The sequence below is a fragment of the Macaca mulatta genome, chromosome 15 (genome assembly GCF_049350105.2).
Source record: "Macaca mulatta isolate MMU2019108-1 chromosome 15, T2T-MMU8v2.0, whole genome shotgun sequence".
NCBI lineage: Eukaryota > Metazoa > Chordata > Mammalia > Primates > Cercopithecidae > Macaca > Macaca mulatta.
In genome coordinates, this window is record NC_133420.1 from 85,097,115 (window position 1) to 85,121,599 (window position 24,485).

The 24,485-nt window shown below is 39.7% G+C and overlaps 1 pseudogene; it reads left to right on the forward strand.

Moving 5' to 3' along the window:
- Window positions 1–21,905: 21,905 nt before the first annotated feature.
- LOC100427966 (large ribosomal subunit protein uL3-like) lies at window positions 21,906–23,129 on the forward strand (annotated as a pseudogene).
- The last annotated feature ends 1,356 nt before the right edge of the window (window positions 23,130–24,485 follow it).

Genomic DNA, 24,485 nt, shown 5'->3' on the forward strand with positions numbered 1-24,485 from the left:
ATGAGGCATGCAACACTTTTAGCTCCCAGACTAGAGTGTGCAGATAAGTGGTGTGTGTTCAGGATTGATTTTCCAGTGTTAGAGCCATAAGTATGTTTATTGCTTTCCTCCAAACTACATTGAACACACTAACCACTACCATCCATCACATACACACACACATCTGTCCTTTATAACTTTTTAACCATGATTAGTACTGCTTCCATGATTCATTTTCTATATATTTTGGCAGAAAAATAGTGTGAAAAGAGTGAACAAATTTATTTAAAAAAAATATTTGAGTGCCCTGTGCCATGATACAATTTAGGATATTCCTAGATTGTAATATAGGAATATCCTAAAATTAGGATATTATATCCAAGTTCAAAAATGAAACATAGTCTAGTTTAATGTTCCTTGATCCTCATAATTCTGCAGTTGGAACGTTTAAACACCTTGTTATGAACTGAACGTGTCCTCCCAAAATTCATATTTTAAAACCCTAACCCCCAGTGTGATGGTATTGGGAGGTAAGGAGCTCGGGAGGTGATTAGGTTCATATGAGATCATGAGGGTTGGGCCCATGATGGGACTGCTGTCCTTATAAGAAGAGGAAGAGAGACCAGAACTTCCTCTCTCTGCCATGTGAGAACACAGCCAGAAGGTGGGCATCTGCAATCCAAGGAGAGGGCCCTCACCAGAATTCAGCCATGCTGACACCCTGATCTTGGGCTTCCAGCCTCCAGAACTGTGAGAAATAAATGTTTGTTGTTTAAGCCACCAGATTTATGATATTTTGTTACGGCAGCCCAAGCTAAGACATACCCCAAAGTGTTTTTTACTCTCTTTGAGCTTGTAATTTACATTAAAGAAAAAAAGACTCATAGCTTTAATGAGACCTGCTTAAGCTTCCTTATTCCACCCTTTAAAAACTCATTTTAAGCTGTGTGGGCATGATGGCTCACACCTGTAATCCCAGCACTTTGAGAGGTTGGCATGGGAGGATCAGTTGAGGCAGGAAACACTTGCCTCTGCCTCAGTGTTTTCATCTGAAAGTTGTGAATTTGCTCATTACTTTGTAAAGTAATTCAGGGAATAGCATGCCTTTTATCCATTGATGGCAGAGAAACTCTGTTATACCCAGAGGTATCTTATTTTCTTAAATTTGGTGTGGAGAGGTAGATACTTATATGTAACCATTGAAGTGATCATTTGATACTCTTCGGGAAAAAGAAACTAGTTGACTGTTGCTTGGTGGCGTTATGAAATTGAAATACCTGGGTTATAACTTTTTCTATTTGTTTATTTTTAATCAGTAAGCCAGAGGAAAGGGAGATAGAATTTTAATTACTGAAATTCCCAATTAAATTCTTAATGGCACAAACATCTCAGAATGTTGCAAAGTTTCATTTGGCACAAAGGCAAATCACTGAGACACTTTTTCAAACATCAGGTTGAGATATTGGGCTGGACACCTCAGGGAATAAACTTATGAAGACTCAAACATGGAGAAAAGGTGCTCCCTGTATAATTCTGATAGAGGCATGGGAGCTGAGATTTGTGAAAAAAGAGAACTTGGCAAGTTTGGGTGCTTTGGTCACCAAAATGAGTAGACTAAAATGAGGCTACTTTTGTTTTTTTTTTTAAAGAGAAGTTTTATGTATGGGTATAGTTCCTAGGCTGGTCCATGTTTTAACAAATGCTGGAAGGAAGAGAAATCTTTCTGATTTCTGTGCCTCTGTAGGGTACCATAATTTAATGTAGTTGGTGGCACCAGACGTTGGTTACTGCAGCCAGCCATTATGGGCAGGGGTTTCAAACATATGGCCTGTGCATTACACCCCCACCCCCTTCCCTCCATGAATTATTTTTATATTGGATGCCAACTTAGGAAATGCCTGGATCTTGATGCACACTGCCAGCCTATTACCAGCCAGCCCCCCTCCTTCCCCTCCTCTGCCATATCCTGGAACCCTTCACCCTCCTAGGCCAGAATCGCATGCTGAGTCCTTGCGGTGAACCAAGCGAGGTGACACATGAGAAGATGTGGGCTGGTGGCACCACGGGCCTGCCCTTTCTGTCTCCAACTCAACCCCTGCTCAGCGTGCATGCCCTGGACCTGGCCAACCATTGTGCTCGGTTTCTCCAGCGCAGCTCTCTGCTGGGCTGCTGTTAGAGCTGCACAGTGACCTGCAGATCTAAGGGAAAAAACAGATGTCCCAATAAATTTTTGTCAAAACATAATTACCTCGGGATTAGAAAACCACATGGGGGTGGGGAGGGAAAGGAACAGATGTATTTCCTTCAAATATGCAATCATTATTCTGCAGAAGTTTAAATAATCAAGAGGTTTAAATGATGGCAGTTGAGTGTCTTCTCTCCTCCCCCTGCCTCCACCCCCACTCTGGTTCCTCCTTTACCTTCAGCTCTGGGCAGTTTTGGAAGCCCCTCCTATTCGCCTTGCATGGATGGAGCTCCAAGCAGGAGGGGGACATCTTGCACAACAGTATCATCCTGAATGCTTTTTCATACATAAATCTCAGCAAATATGACAGGCTATCTTTCCCTCAGGAACCTGGCCAAGTCTTTTCTTCCTCTCCAGCCGACAGAATATGATAAACTATGAATTTTCCCAGTAACCATAAAAGATTCTTATTTTCATGATTTGAACTGTTAGGTGCAGGTCAAGGCAGTATACCATACAGGAATTCTTGTGGGGAAAACCTTTTTTCTGTTTTGCACATTTTCTCAAGTGGGAGGGGTTGGTGGGTGCTGATTGAAGAGTCATTCGGTTATTTGTTCACTAGTTGTCATAGGCCTCTTAAGGTGAGATACTGATCTCTTTTAAGTATTCACCCATAGGCCTTAGTGAGGAAGTTGATTGATTAGGAAACGTGTGAAGCCCCAGGAGGTCCAAGGTTTAAGGAGTTTCTGTTGCTATAGTTCATTGGATGGTGTCTTTATTGGGCAGAGGTTGGGTGAGGTATTAAATAACTGTTTTCAAGCCTGTCTTCAAAACAACTGTAGCTGAAGCCTGGGCTGAGAGACCTGATGCACTCTTGGATTATAAAATTCCAGTTACAATTTTAAAGCTTTTACTATTGTAAAAAATCGTTTTTGCCTTGTAACATATAAGTTGATATTTAGAATAGTTGCCAATTATTAAGGGCCTGCTTATTGCCAAGGTGTGTGCTAAGTGCATTATGTATAAACTTTCTGATCCTCCTATAGGTTTCAGCAGGAAGACATTATTACCCCAATTTAGAGATGTGGTAACTGAGGCTCAAAAATATTAAATAATTGCCATATTCAAAAACCTAGTAAGTGAGAGGACTCAAATTTGAATCCACATATAAATGTCTATAAAGACTTCATCTATCCATTGGTTCGTTATGGCTTGGGAATCTTATCTTGCATACAACATAACTGAATAAGCTTTGAAGATGGAAATTATAAACCAGCAAGAATAATCCATGCCATGCTATTCTTGTCATGATATATACATCTTCTGTATGAAGCAAGATCTATGGAGCCTCCCTTGGCTGATGCTAGACTTACTATAGGCTAGGTTCTTGCTAGCTCACAATTTTGGCCCATTATATTTTGTGCAGAGCTAACATCCTTGGACATGAAAGAGTTAAAAAGGAAATCTTCAGCAAGGCAGTGAGCAGAGAAGGGTTAGTTCCAGCTGCTTCTGGGGATATCTGATAGAGGGAGTCAGTCAGGAAAAGTCTCTGGGGAAAGGAATTCTGAGTAATGGAGGTGTCTTCCTGTAAGCCGTCAGCCTGAAAGTAGTCTTTTCCCACCTAAGTCCTGAGAGATTTACAAAACTCCATACTCCACAGCAGCATGGGAAGGGTCATTTTGCAGAAAGAACTAACAGAACACTTTTACCCTGGAAGAAGTGACACCTTTGGAGCATCCAGCATAAGGTGGCTTTATAAACTAGCAAATAGAAATCGTGTTGAGGAAGCTGTAGTGGCTGCAGTGGGATGACTGAGAACTCTGCAGTTGGTTGTTAGCCCCAATTTCAAGAAAGGATGAGTCCAATATGAGATGCTGATGTGGATAAGGTCATTCACAGGGCAGTCCTGCCTCTCAAGATGACAAAAGGAGATAGTCTAGGACAGAACCAGAACAGAGACCTTCTACTACTCTAGACTCAGCAGACCTAGTGAGGTGGTTTGTCTTTTTAAATCTTTAAATTAAAAAAACTAACACTGCAGTGACAGTGTGCATATATTTATATAGAAAATCCTCATTACATAAGAATTTATTAGTTTCCTGAAATTAGAAGTTGGATAGGGAAATGGAAAGGGAAAGCAACAAACAACAACAAAAACAAAAACAAAATAAACAGTTGCAATCCTCAACACATGTAAAATCTGCCTCCATCTGAACATTATTCGACACCAGCATATTTCACATTGATCTCTTGATTGGTCAGACTCTTACAGCATCCAGCAATAAAATGCAAAATACAGTAAAGAATTTCTGGCAAAGTTAAATTAAAAACCTTGCAAATGGTATGAAATTTCACAAAAATGATGTTGGAGAACTACTCTAATCACAACACTGGAGCATCAAGCAGGCTTAGAGCCTTAGATCTCTTCTGTTTATCACAGAGAGATATATGAACAATGAATATATCTTATTATTGACTGAATATTTGTGTCTCCTGCAAATTCATATGTTGAAACCCTAACCCCCAATGTGATGGTCCTTGGAAGTGCTGCCTTTGGGAGGTGATTAGGTTTAGATGAAGTAATGGGGGTGGGGGCCCCATGATGGGATTAATGACCTTAAAAGAAGAAAAACAAACTGGAGCCCACCCTTGCTGTGCCATATGAATGAGAGGTGACAATGTGCTAGCAGCCCTCACTCTCGGTGCCTCTTCGGCCTCGGAGTCCACTCTGGTGGTGCTTGAGGAGCCTGTCAGCCTGACATGGCACTGTGGGAGCCCCTCTCTGGGCTGGTCGAGGCCGGAGCTGGCTCCCTCTGCTTGCAGGGAGGTGTGGAGGGAGAGATGCGGGCGGGAACCGGGGCTGCTCGCAGCACTTGCGGGCAGCGCGAGTTCTGGGTGGGTGTGGGTTCAGCAGGCCTGCACTCGGAGCGGCTGGCGGGTGCTGCCGGCCCTGGGCAATGAGAGGCTTAGCACCTGGGCCAGCAGCTGTGGAGGGTGCCCCGTGTCTCCCAGCAGTGCCGGCCTGCAGTGCTGCACTCGAATTCTCACCAGGCCTCAGCTGTCTCCCCAAGGGGCAGGGCTCTGGACCTGCAGCCCGCCATACCTGAACCACGCTACCCACCATGCGCCGTGGGCTCCCGGGTTGCCCAAGCCTCCCCAACGAGTGACGCCCCCTGCTCCACGGCGCTCAGTCCCATCAACCACCCTGGGGCGGAGGAGTGCGGGTGCACCTGTGCGGGACTGGCAGACAGTTCTGCTCACCGCCCAGGTGCAGGATCCACTAGGTGAAGCCAGCTGGGCTCCTGAGTCTAGTGGGGACTTGGAGAACTTTTATGTCTAGCTAAGGGATTATAAACACACCAGTCAGCACTCTGTGTCTAGCTCAGGGTTTGTAAATACACCAATCAGCACTCTGTGTCTAGCTCAGGGTTTGTAAATATACCAATCAGCACTCTGTGTCTAACTTGGCGTGTAAATATGTCAATCAGCACTCTGTGTCTAGCTAACCTAGTGGGGACTCCGAGCACTTTTCCCTCCTGCACTCTGCCTCTAGCTCAGGGTTTATAAATACACCAATCAACACTCTGTGTCTAACTCAGGGTGTAAATACACCAATCAGCACTCTGCCTCTAGCTAACCCAGTGGGGACTTGGAGGAATTTTATGTCTGGCTAAAGGATTGTAAATGCACCAATCAGCACTCTGTGTCTAGCTCAGGGTTTGTAAATACACCAATCAGTACTCTGTGTCTCGCTCAAGGTTTGTAAATATACCAATCAGTACTCTGTTTAGCTAACCTACTGGGGGCTTGGAGAACTTTTCTGTCTAGCACTGTGTCTAGCTAAAGGATTGTAAACACACCAATCAGCACTCTGCCAAAACAGACCAATCAGCTCTCTGTAAAATGGACCAATCAGCAGGATGTGGGTGGGGCCAGATAAGGGAATAAAAGCCGACTGCCCCAGCCAACCGGCAGCAACCTGTTCTGGTCCCGTTCCACATTGTGGAAGCTTTGTTCTTTTGCTCTTTACAATAAATCTTGCTGCTACTTGTTCTTTGGGTCCATGCCACGTTTATGAGTGGTAACACTCACCACAAAGGTCTGCAGCTTCACTCCTGAAGTCAGCGAGACCACAGTCAGCGAGACCAGGAACCCACCAGAAGGAAGAAACTGTGGACACATCTGAACATCTGAAGGAACAAACTCCGGACTACCATCTTTAAGAACTGTGACACTCACCATGAGGGTCCATGGCTTCATACTTGAAGTCAGCGAGACCAAAAGCCCACCAATTCCAGACACATTTTGGTGACCACGAAAGGATTATTGCCTATTGCCAAGCGCTGAGACTATTGCCAAGAGGTGAGACTTTTGCCTATCGCCAAGCAGTGGGACATCGACTATCGCCGAGCGGTGAACACCAACAGACCCCTTTTGCTTGCTATTCTGCCCTATTTTTCCTTACAATTTGGGGGCTAAATACTGGGCACCTGTCAGCCAGTTAAAAGCAACTAGCGCAGCCACCGAACTTAAGACACGGGTGTCAGGCTTTCTAGGAAAGGGCTCTCTAACAACCCCTGACTGTTTGGAGTTGGGAGCATTGGTTTGCCTAGAACCAGCTTACGCTTTTCCTGTACTTCTGGGCTGAGCTGAGGGTCGCCTGAGAGGAAAGCCATGCAGCTCCAGGGTTCCAACAACAAGTTGGTTGACCCTGCGGCCATAAGCGGAACTCTCAAAGGCATGTCGCCCAAGTGAGACTCACCCATCTGTTCTGTCTACCCTGATCCTTGCCCCCTGGGTCCTAATACCTGCCAGACAAACTTCCTCTTGCCTCTTTTCTCTGAGGTTAGTCCCGCTTCTAAAAATCACTCCCTGTCTCTGACGCTTTTCTAGTTTCTCCTATAAGCATGACTTCTAATATAAACTCCAAGAGTCTGTTACCTTCTCTAGGCACCTGGGCTCACCAATCAGAAAGACATAATTTTTGCCCAAATCCCTGTTGTAGGGGGGACTATCTGGAATTTTAGGATCCCTCCTCAGACTAGCAGGCCTAACAAAAGCTATTCCTGAGGCTGGGATGTGGGGAGCCTGAGAAATTGTATTCTTCCTATTCACATAAGTGAGGACAAAAGGTGTCACTCTTCCAACCCTGGAGATCCCTTCCCTCCCTCAGGGTATGGCCCTCCACTTCATTTTTGGGGCATAACATCTTTATAGGACGGGGATAAAGTCCCGATACTAACAGGAAAATGCTTAGGACTCTATCAGGTTTTTGAGAATGCGTCGGTAAGAGCCACTAAATCTGACCTTCCTCCGTCCTCCATGTGGTTTCTGCTGCTGCATTGTTGAGTGCAACTATTCCGATCAGCAGGGTCCAGGGACCATTGCGGGTTCTTGGGCAGGGGTTGTTTCTGCTGCTGCATTGGTGAGTGCAACTATTCCCGTCAGCAGGGTCCAGGGACCATTGTGGGTTCTTGGGCAGGGGGAGAAATAAAACAAACCAAAACCGCGGGTGGTTTTGTTTTTCAGATGGGAAACACTCAGGCATCAACAGGCTGACCCTTGAAATGCATCTTAAGCCATTGGGACCAATTTGACCCACAAACCCTGAAAAAGAGGTGGCTCATTTTTTTCTCCACTACGGTTTGGTCCCAATATTCTCTCTCTGATGGAGAAAAATGGCCACCTGAGGAAAGTACAAATTACAGTACTATCCTGCAACTTGACCTTTTCTGTAAGAGGGAAGGCAAATGGAGTGAAATACCTTATGTCCAAGCTTTCTTTTCATTGAGGGAGAATACACAGCTAGGTAAAGCTTACAATTTACATCCCACAGGAGGACCTCTCAGCTTACCCGCCTATCCTAGCCTCCCTATAGCTCCCCTTCCTAGTAATGATAATCCTTCTCTAATTTCCCCTGCCCAGAAGGAAATAAGCAAAGAAATCTCCAAAGGATCACAAAAACCCCCAGGCTATCGGTTAAGTCCCCTTCAAGCTGTAGGGGGAGGGGAATTTGGCCTAACCTGGGTACACATCCCCTTCTCCCTCTCTGATTTAAAGCAGATCAAGGCAGACCTGGGAAAGTTTTCAGATGATCCTGATAGGTACATAGATGTCCTACAGGGTCTAGGGCAAACCTTTGACCTCACTTGGAAGGATTTCATGCTATTGTTAGATCAGACCCTGGTCTTTAATGAAAAGAATGCGGCTTTGGCTGCAGCTGGAGAGTTTGGAGATATCTTTTATCTTAGTCAAGTAAATGATAGAATGACACCCCAAGAAAGGGACAAATTCCCTACTGGTCAGCAAGTCATCCCCAGTATGGATCCCCACTGGGACCTTGACTCAGATCATGGGGACTGGAGTCATAAACATCTGTTGACCTGTGTTCTAGAAGGACTAAGGAGAATTAGGAAAAGGCCCATGAATTATTAAATGATGTCCACCATAACTCAGGGAAAGGAAGAAAATCCTGCCTTCCTCGAGGAAGGTAGGGGAGACCTTAAGAAAGTATACTTCCCTGTCACCCGTATCACTTGAGGGTCAATTGATTCTGAAAGATAAGTTTAAGGAACAAACTCTGGACTACCATCTTTAAGAACTGTAACACTCACCGTGAGGGTCTGCAGCTTCATTCTTGAAGTCAGCGAGACCAAGAACCTACCAATTCTGGACACATGAGGATACAACAAGAAGATGGCCATCTGTAGTTCAAAGAGAGAGCCCTCACCATACACCACTCTGCCAGCACTTTGACCTTGGACTTCAGGTCTCCAGAACTATGAGAAATAAATTCCTGTTGTTTAAGTCACCAAATCTATGGCAATTTGTGATGGCAGCCCAAACTAGCACACTTGTGGGGACAAGAATTTAATGAGATGGTCTGTAGTTCTTTTGGTTTTTATATTTCACTAAATATGTTTGGAATAATGTTAACAGATAATCCAATTCCTGTTTTACTGAAAACCACTATCAAGAGTCTGAAGACATTAAGCAATACTCTAGGTCTCTGTCTGTTGAGAGGAACATTACAGGCCAGTGTTTAATCTAACTCTAGTTTGGTTAACTACCCCAAACAAATGTTTAGTTATAAAACAGTCAGTGAAAACTAGAATGTTGCTTGCCTACTGCTTTTCTCTACATTTCCTTAACAGACATCAAATGAAGCCCAGAGTTTTAGGCAATGGATGCAAAGAAGGGGGAATTTAATCTATAAATTATGCTGCTGCGTCTTTTACTTATAAGTCATTGAGTAAAACCCATCAACTCTCTGTGAGACTCTCTAAAAACGTTTTTAATGCCTTTTCCAGAAATAATATTAATACTAAATTTTTCTCAGAGGTAACACAGTTGAGTGTAAAAGGACACATGTTTGAATAAATACTTTAGATTGCCAGAGAAGTTTTAAAACTTGGGCAGTAAAGGCAATTCTCTCTCTTTTTTTAAAAAAATGTCCAGTTTTCCCTTCCAAAATCTTTTTTACAAAGCGCACTGTAATTTCTTACCCCTCCCAAAACATATACTCCCCTTTGATTTCATTTGCCAGAATCTGATTTTGACTGTTCTTATAAATTTGTACTATGAAAGCAAACAAAAAAACAACACACACATACATACATACACGCACAATCCCCCCAAAACCTTCTATGCTTCCCCAGAGAGGTCTCTCTTGGGAGGACCCTTTACTCAAAGGGGCTTTGGCAATCCTTTTAACTAGATTAAAGATTCTAACAGGCCGGGCACGGTGACTTATGCCTGTAATCCCAGCACTTTGGGAGGCCGAGGCGGGTGGATCATGAGGTCAGGAGATCGAGACCATCCTGGCTAACACGGTGAAACCCCGCCTCTACTAAAAATATAAAAAATTAGCCGGGCGTGGTGGCAGGCGCCTGTAGTCTCAGCTACTAGGGAGGCTGAGGCAGGAGAATGGCGTGAACCCGGGAGGTGGAGTTTGCAGTGAGCGGAGACCGCGCCACTGCACTCCAGCCTGGGTGACAGAGCGAGACTCTGTCTCAAAAAAAGAAAAAAAGAAAAAGATTCTAACAATCCTGCCTTACAAAACTACACTTTTAAGCTCCTAATAAGTTAACTTGGGTAAAAGTTTCTTTGAGTAGCAGGAAAAGTAGCAACAGTAAATAACAGTAGTCTTGCTAGTTCCTAAAATGGCAATAAATGAACACATCTAGGTGGATGCTGACTTTTGAGCACTTTTATCACCATTTCTTCCTAGGAAACAGGAGTTCATTGGTTTTCTTTGTTCACTCACAAGAGCACAGGAACATCAAAGCCTCAACCTGCCTTAAGCTCTTGGAGTGTTGCCTCAGGAGGGAACAAGAAGAAAAAGTTTCCAGAGTGTTCAAATGCAAATAACGTTGACACCTATTTCAGGGTAAGCCCCGGAGGAAAGAAAACTTAGCAGACAAAACTTTTCTTGCCTAATGCTTAAAAGTGCTGGTGCATTTCCCGCTAAAGTTTAATTCGTTTTGAAATTTCAAGGACTAGGTTTGATGGTGTAAAATGGGCATCATTCTATAAGGGCGTCTAGGCACTTTGTTTTGCTGTTTCTGGAAACCAACATCTTGGTTATAACGCCAGTCCAGCTATCTGGCAATATAGGTATTATCTAAATATCAAGATATTTAGATCAACATCTAGATATTTTTATTTGGACTTTATGAAACCAAAAAAAGGATATTTAGAGAATGACAGAAACAATATTCTGCAATGTTCCTTCAGCAGAATTTATTGAAGATGTACAAGTATCACAAAATAAATAAGAGCTACAACAGAATTCTTACTCTTTCTTTCTTACCAGTTTTTCTTTTTCTCCTCTTTTTTCTTACCCTTGTAGGAATACATGATTTACCAGTGTCTTCTGTAATTTAGATGACCATCTTTAACATCTGTATGTGCCTTGATGTTCTCTCTCCATATTGTGTGTTGTAATGTGTTCTCACGTTGTGGCCCTTTTTAAAATAAGTGGCCCTTTTAAAATAAGTTGTAGTTTTATTTCTGTAGCTGCTCAAAGTTTACACTTCCCACACTGCCTCGAGACGGAGTTTTGCTCTGTTGCCCAGGCTGAAGTACAGAGGCGTGATCTTGGCTTACTGCAACCTCTGCCTCCCGAATTCTCCTGTCTCAGCCTCACAAGTAGCTGGGATTACAGGCACGAGTCACCACTCTTGGCTATTTTTTTTTTTTTTCTGTATTTTTGGAAGAGATGGGGTTTGACCATGTTGGCCAGGCTGGTCTCAAACTCCCAACCTTGTGATTCGCCCACCTTGGCCTCCCAAAGTGCTGGGATTACAGGCAAAGTTTGCAGTTTATGTATAGAGTGTTTCAATTATTTTCTACAGAAGATGAGCTTTTCTGGCAAAGGCTTAATGAGACTCACCAGTATGTTGTGGGTTTATACTTCACTGCCTACTCCCTCACACTCGCATGGGACAGTGTGACTAATTCTAGCCAGTGAGGCATCAGTAGAAAAATCATGTGTCACTTAAATGCCAGAGCATTGCATTGGCATTGTTGAACCCTTCAACTTGCTCTTCTTTTGCTACGATGACCATGGGAGTGTGTGTTGATATGGAGGGACTGAAAGATTGAAGCTGAACGGTAGGCTGAACCAACACAGAGGACACCTGACTTGGAGAGGTTCCCTGATCTGCGGCAAACTTTGCCTAAATGAGAAATACATGTGTGTTTTAAAACACTGAGGTTTTTGTGGCTGTTTGTTATCACAGAATAACCTTTCCTGTTCTAACCTGACTGATACAGCTTTTCTCAACTGTGTTCTACAAATATTTGACCATTTCATCTGTTAGCTAAAATTCTCTAACTTGAGAGCCACTGTTTTCTTTCAGTTGTATTTGCTTTCACTTTAGGTACCTGGGTATGGGGCAGATGAAGACCTTTGGTGAAAAGGAAGTAATTGCTTTTCAGAGATTCTGCTTGAAACACGGATTTTCCTTCATCACCATGGCACTTCTTGTATAACACCATTCTGTATTCCATAGATGTATATTGACTTGAGTATTATTTTTAAACCCTCTTGTGCTTGATGTCATGTGAGCTCCAAAGGTTGATTTCTTTTGAGTGTAACAGGATTATTCTAGATGAATACTAATTTATGAACTCTCAGCCCCCTTCCACATCTTTTTAAAACCTAATTCCAGATATTCAATTTCTCCTTGGGCATTCTGAATGCTTAAATGGTTGTATATGCATAACGTGTTCTATGGCATGGATGTGGCCATTGCCTTATGCTGTTCTCTCTCTCTGCCCTGCTGTGTTCAGAAATGAAGATTTTATTAACAATAATGAGAGAATGTTAATAAGTACTATGGCATTAAAGCAGCTACTTTGTAGTTATAAGATGAGAAGCTGCTCTTAACAACAACAACAAAAACAATACAACAAACCCACAACAGTCTACTTATTGTTCAATAGCTCTTTTATGTGCATTACCTTGATTGACCTAAAGAAAGATCTAGATTTTTACTATTACCATTAAAAACTGGGAGTTAGAAGTAGTTTGCTTTTTAGCAAAGTAGAACTGCAAAATATGCCTTTAGATTGAGTTTTTCCTATATTTGCTTTTCATATTAATACTTTAATACTTCTTTAGATGTAACAATGAAATAATAGAATTTTTCAGATGTAATCTATATTTCACAGCCTGAGTGAGGATCAGTTGGCAATTTATATCTGAATCGAAATAAATTATAATCCTGTATATTGAGGTTTTGCCTTCTTTTCCTCCTTCTCCACAACCCCCAGCCTACATCCTTGTCCATCCCACCATGATGTAGACTGCAGCATGGTTTTTCATGAAATGTGAAACGTGCCCTCTAAGCTGTATGGGGAAATTCTGGCTGGACTCTAGTACTGGGAGGAAAGAAAAAGAAATGGCTGTTTGTAAAGTTGTCATTCTAGATGAGTCGGATCGAAGAAACATCCCCAATGTTCCAAAATAAACAAAAGTTGAATTGTTATATCTTATTAATAATTTAAAAAGATAAGACAAATTAATCTATTTTGAAATATGAATGATACATTAGTTCAAGTGATATTTTAGTTTTTGTAAGAAAACTATGTGACTTGTGCAGGCAATCTGTCTTTCTAGGTCTCAGTTTCTTCCTCTGTAAAAGGAGAAAGTTCAACTAGATTACCAGTATGGGTTCTCTAGTACTGATATTTTGTTCTTTCAGTATTCAAAGAATCTAATGGCACATCTGGAATTGATTCACAAAAGAAAGTGTAATCATACCATTTGCCCCCATCCCTATAACCTCAAACTACTATACCTTTTCATAGTCACAGAATATCCCTTCTCAGATGATAGCATAAATTCAGAAGATTACACTGGGCTTCTCTGTAACTTTGCTCTAATGGGCTAACGGAAATTACTCCAGTTGAATTTGCATGCTTGCAAACAACCAATCTGTGAAATCAGTGAACTTCACCCAATATCTTTGTCTTTAAAAAAAATGTTTCTTAAAGGGCCCATAGTCTACTTATGGCCCTGGCATAATTTCACTAATTTATAAGGCGAAGAAAAATTGTTTCTTCCTTTTGTCTATGTAGAGAATACTCTAAATGTAAAGCAAATGTAATCTAGATGCATTGTTCAAAATGTTATCCTATTATGTTTCGAAGGGTACATTTTGACTAAAACTGTGGCAGTTCTGAAAGATGCTGTTTCTTTTGATAATTTTTGGAAGATATACTTTTTCAATGTTGAAATAACTATATACTGCAAGTTGCCAAGAAATGCACAGAGAGACACAAACTTTCCCATGTGTTTTCCATGGGCTATTTGTTGGCTACAATGTAAGAGCAGACATTAATACATACAAGAACTAGGAACATTAAGAGCATAACATGATATACATTTAATTGTGCTAACTGAAAAACAGAAGTGACAGCATTAAACCTCTGAACATAATAGTTGAAAACCATCTTAAGAATAAATTATTGTGAGTAGGTGCCGTGGCTTCCACCTGTAATTCCAGCAGTTGGGGAGGCCGAGGGGGGTGGATCACTTGACGTTAGGAGTTTGAGACCAGCCATGATGAAACCCCATCTCTACTAAAAATAAAAACATTAGCCAGACGTGGTGGCACACATCTGTAATCCTACCTACTTAGGAGGTTGAGGCACGAGAATTGCATGAAACCAGGAGGTGAAGGTTGCAGTGAGCTGAGATCACGCCACTGTACTCCAGTCTGGGCAACACAGTGAGACTCTGTCTCAATAATAATAATAATAATAATAGATTGTTAAAAGATAACTAACAAATATGGAAGAATTTGAGTACATGGGGATTTAAAAATGTTAGGATGAAAATGAATAAAACAGAGTTATGTGCTTTGGGAATTCAAAATTTAAAATACATCCTGAGGCTGTTGTAAGGAAACTTAAAAAAAACACACACACATTATTAAAAAGACACAAAAAAAGAATCAGGAAATGTTACTTTTAAAATTATTCAATAAACCACAACTATCCTCAAAAATATAAAGCTGCATCATATTGTTAACAGCAATTTCCTCGCGATTATGTTACCTGAGTAAGTCTAACTTCCTAAGTTTCAATTTCTGTAATACTCTAATTTTATTAAAAAAACAAATATTTTCTATTGTTATTAAAGCAAAAAAGAATCTAGCAAAGAATTATATAAATTATCTACTTCACTGGCTTTGTAACTTGGATAAAGGACCATTCACTCTGCCTTCTCCAGTGTTGACACCTTGCATGTGTAGTACAATGCCAAAACCAGTTGATTGCATTGGTACAATCCACAGAGCTTTTTCAGATTTCACTCCTTATACATAGACTCACTTGCATCTGTGTTCAGTGTAATCGTATCATATGTAGCTTCATGAAAATGTATTTAAAAAATAAAACTATGAAGAAATTTGTATTTGGGGCCTGTACAAACATCAATAGTGTTTTTCTCTAACATTAACTTCTTCAACAAAAGTTCTACTTCCAGTAATAATTGAACATTTCAGTTGATCAAACCTGGAAAGTTTGCAGTGATAATAATGAAGGAAGATATTTGTAATTGGGAATAAAAAACTGTTTTAAACCACAAAGGTCTACTAAGACAGCCAGTGTATGTGGGTTTAAGATCCTGTTTTTTAAAAAAAGGAAAAAATTGAGATAAACCTGGTATTCTAGGCAACTTTTTCTCCTTGATATATGCACTTATATATAAGGGGCATGGGGAGAAATACTGAGACGCCAAGCATAAAGCATCGTTTAGGCCGGGCGTGGTGGTTCATGCCTGTAATCCTAGAATTTTGGGGGCCAAAGTAGGTGGATCACTTCAGCTCAGGAGTTCAAGACCAGTCTGGGCAACATGGCAAAATCCCATTTCTACAAAAAATACAAAGATCATCCAGGCATGATGGTGCACACCTGTGGTCCCATGTACTTGGGAGGCTGAGGAGGGAGTATTGTTTGAGCCCAGAAGGTTGAGGCTGTAGTGAGCTGTGATCATGCCACTGCACTGACACAGTGAAACCCCGTTTTTTCCTAAAAAAAAATTGTTGAAAGACCCATTGTTTGGAATGGGATAAAATACTAATTTATACTAGATTCCTAATTTATAGTAAATTACATATAGTGTAATCTTTTAACCGCTTTAAAAAGGGTAAAAGAACAAATAAAGCTTATTAATAAAGGGGAAAATTAAATAATAAAATGTTAATTAATTAAAAAGAAAGCCAGAAAGTAATGAAAAATAAACATAAAATAGGTAGAAGAAAGAAAAGTATTAGATGACAGATTCAAACTCAGGTAAATGAACTAATCTCCAATTATAAAATAGAGATTGTGATCCAATTTCATCTCAATAGTTCTGATTTCTTTATCCTTCTATTGCAGTTTTTCAAATTTGGATTTTCCCTTCTTCCAAATTTTTAAGAGAGTATCCTCTCATCTCTTAGCTTTTCCTGGAATTCCTTTGCTTGGTGAAATCTAATCTATGAGACAGACCAGGAAAATGGGAGGAGAACAGCATTTTGCATCTATCTACGACACTTTGGCAGTGAACATGGAAAAAAAAAATCTCTTTACCTCCTTAGGCTTCCATTCCTTCATGTAAAAGATAAATCCACCAGAATCAATTTTCTCCAAGCCTTTTTCAGGCCTAGAATCCCTTTAAGCACGGGCTCTGCATCTATGCCATGGGGCTAAAGTTTATCATAATCTCTTATATTTTTGAATGCTTTTGAGAGGAAGTGCCAAGAAACTTAAACCTCAAATGTCATCCCTCTCTGGTCACATATTCTGTACCTGCAACACCTCAAGTACAAAAAAATAAAGATGAATTGTGCGGCAGAATTGTGGTAGGAAGGTAAGTCATACTGTGGTGGAGGGATTCCTGGCCTTGGGTTCAGGAGAACTAGGTTCTAAGCTCGATTCTGCTCTTAATCAGCCATGCGATATTGAGCAAGTCATGTGAGTTCTTAGCTTTGCCAGAGAATTAGAAAAGTATATTGGAAATCATTTTATATGTCATATAAAAGAACAAGAACAATAAAAAATTAAATTTTTTATTACAAATGAGTTCAAATTAAAATACATGTAACAGATTAGAAAACTACAACGTATCTAAAAGACAAAGGGTAAAGTTCTATAAAATATACAGAGATATTACAAATCAATAAGAAGCAGGCAAATAAATCAATAGAATAGTAATAGAGGATATGAACAGGCATTTTGTGGCTAATTTGAGACTTTGGGACAATGTTACATGTAGAAATGTCCAATAGGAATGTTGTTGTTCATCAATAACCATATTCGTGCTGTCAGATATAAGTTCAACTCACCTTACAGAATACAGAAGTCTATTAACTACAGTATTTCGATTCAAGGAACTTCACTGTGATGTTTTATGAAAGCAATGGAAGTAGGAACAAGAGGCATGGATGAAGAGTATACTTGCTCTGCAATTTTAGACAATCCACTGAGTCCTACCTCCTTCCCTAGAAAACTGTGTGTATAATATTATTTGCTCAATTTTCCTGATCAAGGACAAAAATAAATAAGAAATTGCTTTGTATTTTACAGACACAAAGTGTTATTATTATTAAAGTATTTTATAAAGTAAACTCTAAAGAAGTCTACAAATGTGATTGGTGCCAATAACAAGGAACTAGAGGCAAGAATAGAATAATTGTTTATTGTTCACCAGTTACTGTGTTCCGATATCCTAACTCTGCCAATGAGATATGTGACACGTCAAAAGGCGGCTGTGGCCGGGCATGGTGGCTCACACCTGTAATCCCAGCACTTTGGGAGGCTGAGTAGGTGGATCACAAGGTCAAGAGATCGAGACCAACATGGTGAAACCCCATCTCTACTAAAAATACAAAAATTAACTGGGGGTGGTGGCGCAACCTGTAGTCCTAGCTACTTGGAAGGCTGAGGCAGGAGAATTGCTTGAACTCGGGAGGCGGAGGTTGCAGTGACCTGAGATCATGCCACTGCACTCCAGCCTGATGACAGAGCAAAATTCCATTAAAAAAAAAAAAAAAGTGGGCTGTAATGCTTTTTTTCTTTTAATGTTCATATATGCTTGTTTTACTTTATACTCCCCTGCATGTTCAAGAACTTAAAGTTATACCAATAATCCAAATATGTATTCTTCAAACAAACAAACTAGGCAGAATATATAAAAAGTGAAAGTTTCCTTTATCCTTTCTCATCCAACTTCCCCCTCCTTGGAGAAAAATTTGGAGTGCATCTTTCTACGTCTTTTTTCATGTATTTACATAAGTATTTAGGTGTGTTTTTTCCCTCAAAAGTAATTATACTGTACTTGTGTTCTGCAACTTGCCTTATTTTACTGGTTAACTTAAGAACACACTTTACAAATCATTTAAGAGTAGTAAATACAACGTATTTGATTATTCTTAATTGTTGCATATTATTCCATAAAATAGATATACTATTAAGGTTATTAAAGATGTTTCAACTAATAGATGTACAGTTAGGTTGTTTAAGGTTTGTGTAATTATGTGAAAGTATTTTTGAAGGAGAGACTTCTAAGAATGTAATTGATCAAGCAAATATTTATTACATGTAATTAGATAAATATTGCCAAATTATCTCCCAGAGGCAGAGTTTAGGTTTTCCAAATTGCACTATCATCAATGAAACATGAAATGCCTTTTCTCTCACACTCTCACAATGCACATTCTCAAAATTTAATTTTGGCTCATTTGATGAGAGAAAATAACTCACTGGTTAATAGTGAAGTAGATCAAAATTTTACACATGCTTTCTATATATCCTTGCATTTCTTCTGTGGATTGCCTGTTCATATCCTTCACCTGTTTTCTGTTGGATGATTTGTCTGCTGCTTACTGATTTGTTAAAGTCTCTTTACAGTTTTTGAGTCCTTATTTTTTGTCCTTTATATATGTTGCAAATATTTTTTTCAACCTATTACATGTGTTTTAATTTATTGATATCACTTGTCATAAAAAGTTTAATTTTTCATTTTTTTTCCTTTTCTGTGATTTCTATGTTTTCCAGTGTGCTTTTCCAATATTTTTATTGTTTCATATATTAAGGAATTATTTACTAATTTGGAATTTATTTGGGGATATGATAGCAATTAAAAGTTTAAGTTTTTTTCCCAAATTGATATCAAATTATTTCAACATGGTTATAAAAATTAATTTAGTCCTTTCTATGGTTGTGGAACATAGCATTTTGTGTATTAAATTTCCATTGGCACATGATTCTCTCTCTGAAACTCTCTATTCTATTTAATTAATCTAATTGCATAAGCTTGCATTATAGTACAGTTTTAATTATGTGTCTTCTTGAAACTGAAAATTTATCTTTTTCTTAAATGATTTTGCCATCTTTTAGATCATTAAAAATTTTTCTTCTTTAATCTATTAATTTTCTAGAATTATAGTAATGGAGTTCCTGATGTTGAACTATCCTTACACTTATATGAAAATCCTATTTGGTTGTTGTTTTCATACAATGCTGGATTAGATTTTCTTACATCAAAGTTTTTTTATTCATGTACCAAATGAGATTGGCCTCCAGCTGGAGTATATTCTTCCAAATCTTTCTCTACTGTTTGCATAAATGTCTTTATATTTTAAAATAAAGATTATTATGCTAGATTTTTGGATTGAGCTGGGAAGTTTTCCATCTTTTTCTATGCTTTGGAAATGATTACACAATACAGCAATGATCTGTCCTTTGAAAGTTAGATATATATTACCCATTATGTTGCTTGGGCTAACTCCAGTTTTAGAGATAGATTTTAATTTTGATAGTGATTATTACATTTTAGGTGGCTATATTTAAACATAATTGCTTGGTTTTGAATGTTTTTATGTTTTGTATATAAATGCTGCTTAGGGTTTGCTGGTTTCATTGCTTTACTAGCCAGTACATCTCCTGTAAATACCGTACTATGATCTTACCACTTCTCCATCAATTATGTCACACAAATAACTCAATATAGGACTCATACTTTGGAGTAAAACAAGCACTAAGCCTTTTAGTCTTCATTTTCTCAGTATCAGCTTTGTTATTATTTAGTTTACTACTACTGTTTTCAGAAAAAGAATGAATCTTTTCTTGACTCCTCCCAAAATTGTCACTGAAGATCACTTTAGTATATTAAGGTTAAAAATATAAATATTACTTCCCTAATTTAGCTAATAATGATGAACCATAAACTTAAAAATAAGCTTGATTAAAAATGAAAGTGGTTACAAAAGAACAAATTATAAAAGTAAATACATGCTCTGTTTTACAAGTTTTTATATGCTTTTGGCATTCAGTTAACGAACTAACAAAATGCCAGGTGTTGTCACATGTCATACCACATGTGATTCATCATGCAATTTCAACAACCCAGCTAGTTTGTACACTGTTCAAGGAGATTTATTGCCTGATCATGGTCTTGGATGTTGCAGCAAAGTCAAATTGTTTCCAAATACTTACTTTTACTTTCTGTATTTGTTGTGGTCCAGTAATAATGCATTTGTAGACTGGCACCAGAATGGGGGCCAGTGTGGTGCCATACTGTTGTAGGTCACCCCTTTAAGTGATAGAATCAAGATTCTAACCAAGGAGTGTGCACTGTTATCTTGCTTTCTCAGTGGGGTGCTTTTGGACTCTTTGGAATCCTACTCTGCCATGATTAGCTATTTTTCCAGCTCCTTCCATGTACACAGGCTTGGAACCAACCAGACCCTCTGTAAAAGGTTCAGTCCTGTTATGCCCTTTTCGCTGGAGGTCATCAGATCCCCTTAGGTGAACATTTGGGGACTTAACTTGTTTCCTAGACCATTATTAGCTGGTGGCAAATACTCATTTCCTTTTCTCTGAATTTAAAGCCAAAGACAATCTCCATCTACTACTTGCTCAAACTGGGTTCTAGTCCTTCAGCTCACCATGGAGGAGATGTCAGGGATTCCAACAGAGAGAAAGCATTGCTACTGATGCTTAACTGTGCCTCTTGTTACAATTTTCTTTTCATTTTTCTTTTTTAGATAGAGTCTTGCCCTGCTGCTCAGGCTGGAGTGCAGTGGCACAATCATAGCTCACTGCAGTCTCGACCTCTTGGGCTGAAGTGATCCTCCTACCTCAGCCTCTTGAGTAGCTACGACTACAGGCATGCACCACTGTGCTTGGATAATTTTGAACATATTTTGGAGAGATAGGATCTCAGTATGTTGCCCAGACTGGTCTTGGACTCCTGGTCTCAAGTGATCCTCCTGCCTCAGTCTCCCAAAGTGCTGGGAGTACAGGCATGAGTCACAGTGCCTGGCCTGTTATCAATTTCTTAGTACTAGAACTATGAAAAGGATTAGATGTTCCTCTATTTATTCAACACCCATCTACTCCTGCTTAGTTTCATTCTCCCATGATTCTTCCCTTCCCTTCTTATATCGACTATTAGAAACTATGACCTTTTTGCAAAATTTTTTATTTTAAAAGCAGATTCACTGCAAATAACTATAGTTAAAAACTCAAAATTTTGATTAGACTTCATGTTTAGTAGGAACTGATTTATTTTTCTTCTTGCAATATCTAATAAATATTTATTTTATCTAATAAAACTGCAAAGATATATTTAGGATAAAGAATGAAATGCTTCTGGCCAAATTAGAGTCCTTCAGATTATTTAATTCAGTCTGTCTTATTTCAAAGCAGTGGCCATCAGGAGGAAGATACTGTAGATAAATATTGAATTACTTAAAAAATATTTGTGTGCCTCATCCTCCCCTTTTTAAATCACAGAAGTAATGAACATTCTTGACAAAGTAAAATGTATTTTACTAAGAAGTAAAAGGGAAATAAGTTTAATCATCCTAAAGCTACCACCCAGAAAAAATAATTTACTATATAACCTGCCAGAAAATTTGTGCAAGTTGACTTATAAACATATTGAAAACTGTCTACTTCCTCTGTGTGTGTATTTGTATCCCGAATTTTTCACTCACTGTTATGAACATATCCGTAAATAAAGGTCTGCCTCATAATGGTGGCATGCTATTCCACTGTGTGAACGATTACAATTTATATAGTCATACTCCTATTATTGGATGTTTACATTGTTTCTTATTTTTCATTACTTTAAACACACTGTAACAAAGATAATTGAAGCATTTTGTTTTAAATATTTGGTGCTAATTTTATAATGCATCTCTGGGAAAGGAGGATCCACTCAATCTATTAAGAACTCCTGCTCTACTGGCGGGATTTGATGACAACATGCCTCACAGGAAGTTCTCTGCTCCCAGGCATGGGTCACTGGGCTTCCTGCCTGGGAGGCATGGCAGCAGGCATCATGGGAAGGTGAAGAGCTTCTCCAAGGATGACCCTTCCCTAGTCAGTCCACCTCGTGGCATTCCTGGTTTACAAGGCTGGCATGACCTACGTTGTGTGGGAAGTCCGTAGGCCAGGATCCAAGGTGAACAAGAGGGAAGTAGAAGCTGGGCCATTGTGAAGATGCCACCCATGGTGGTTGTAGGCACTGTGGGCTATGTGGAAACTCTTTGAGGCCTCCGGACCTTCAAGACCACCTTTGCTGAGCACATCCAGGAATAGTGCAAGAGGTGCTTCTATAAGAACTGGCATAAATCTGAGAAGAACTGGCATAATTCTTACAGGCCTTTACCAAGTGCTGTAAGAAATAGCAGGATGAGGACACTGAAAAGCATCTGGAGAAGAACTTCAACAGCGTGAAAAAGTACTCCCAAGTCATCTGCATCATTGCTCACACCCAGATGTGCCTGCTTCCTGTACTCCAGAAGGCACCTGATGGAGATGCAGATGAATAGAAGCACTGTGACTGAGAAATGAGAGTTGTCCCAGAAAAGTCTAGAGCAACAAGTACCTGTGAACCAAGTGTTTGGGCAGTATGCAATGATAAATGTCACTGGGGTGACCAAGGGCAAAGGCTACAAAGTGGTCACCAGTCATTGGCACACAGACAAGCTGTCCTGGAAGACCCACTAAGGGCTGCACAAGGTTGCCTCTGCTGGGGCATGACATCCTGTCCATGTCGACTTCTCTGTGGTATGTACTGGGCAGAAAGGCTACTACCACTGCCCTGAGATCAACAAGAATACCTACACGATCATCCAGAGCTACCTTATCAAGGATGGCAAACTGATGAAGAACAATGCATCCACTGATTATGATCTGTCTGACAAGAGCATCAGTCCTCTGGATGGCTTTATCTATGGTGAAGTGACCAATGACTTTGTCATGCTGAAAGGCTGGGTGGTGGGAACCAGGAAGTGAGTGCTCACCCTCTATAAGTCTTTGCTGGTACAGAGCAGTGGCCTCTGGAGAACACTAACACCACCTCCAAGTTGGCCATGGCGGCTTCCAGACCCCGGAGGAGGAGAAAGTGTTCATGGGACCACTCATGAAAGATGGAACAGCAGAGGAAGAAGGAGATTAATGTCAGGAACAGACGGTGCAGCCAGTGAGGTCTAAATAGAAGTTAGTTTTCTACTGAAAAACAAACCAAAAACTCTGAATCACAAGGTTGGTTGATGTCATTCATTTTACTTTGTGCTTTATAACTTCCATTTATAAGACAAAACAAAAAACAATAAAAATACTCCAATATTATAACAAACCACTCCCTATATCTAGAACTGCAATATGAGTTTGAAGGCGGACAAACCTATTTCCCGGCTGCTCCCACCCGTAATTCTCCACCCTACCTTCTCTTATACTATCTAGAATCATGTGGCCTTAATTTTTAATCATTTTTTTCTCCTTAAAAACTAAGAAATAAAAAAATTCAAAGCAGAGATTTGATATACAGGTTCCTTGTTTTATTGTACTTCACTTTATTATATTTTACAGATATTGCATTTTTTACAAATTGAAGTTTGTGGCAACCCTGTGTCAAGCAAGTCTACTGGTACCATTTTGCCAACAGCTTGAGCTCACTTCATGTCTGTGTGTCATATCTGGATAAGCCTTGCGGTATTTCAAATTTATTATCATTATTGTATCTGTTATGGCGATCTGTGATGTTACTATTGTAATTCTTTTGGGGTACCACAAATCACACCCATATAAGATGGTGAGTTTAGTTGATAAATATGTCTGTTCTGACTGCTCCACTGACAGAGAGCTCTCCCATCTTTCTTCCTCTCCCTGTATTTTCATATTCCCTACAACATAAAATATTGAAATTAGGCCAATTAACCCAACAATGACCTCTAAGTGTTCAAGTGAAAGGAAGATTCACATCTCTCTCACTTGAAATCAATCGCTAAAAATGTTTAAGCTTAGTCAGGACAGCATGTTGAAAGCTGAGGCAGGCAGAAAGCTAGGGCTTTTGTGCCAAAAAATTAGCCAAATGGTGAATGCAAAGGAAAAATTCTTGAGGGAAATTAAAAATGCTACTCTAGTGAACACATGGATGATAAGAAAGCAAAAGAGCCTTATTGCCTATATGGGGAGAGTTGTAGTGGTCTGGATAGAATATCAAATCAGCCACAACATTCCCTTAAACCAAAGCCTAATCCGGAGCAAGGCCCTAACTCTCCTCAATTCTGTTAAGGTCAAGAGAGGTAAGGAAGCTGCAGAAGAAAAGTTTGAAATTAACAGAAATTGGTGCATGAGGCTTAAGGAAAGACACCATCTCCATAATATGAAAGTACAGAGTGAAAGAGCAAGTGTTGATGTGGAAACTGCAGCAAGTTATCTAGAAGATTCAGATAAGATCACCAATAAAGGTGGCTACACTAAATAACCGATTTTCAATGTATATGAAGCAGTCTACTCTTGCAGGAAGATG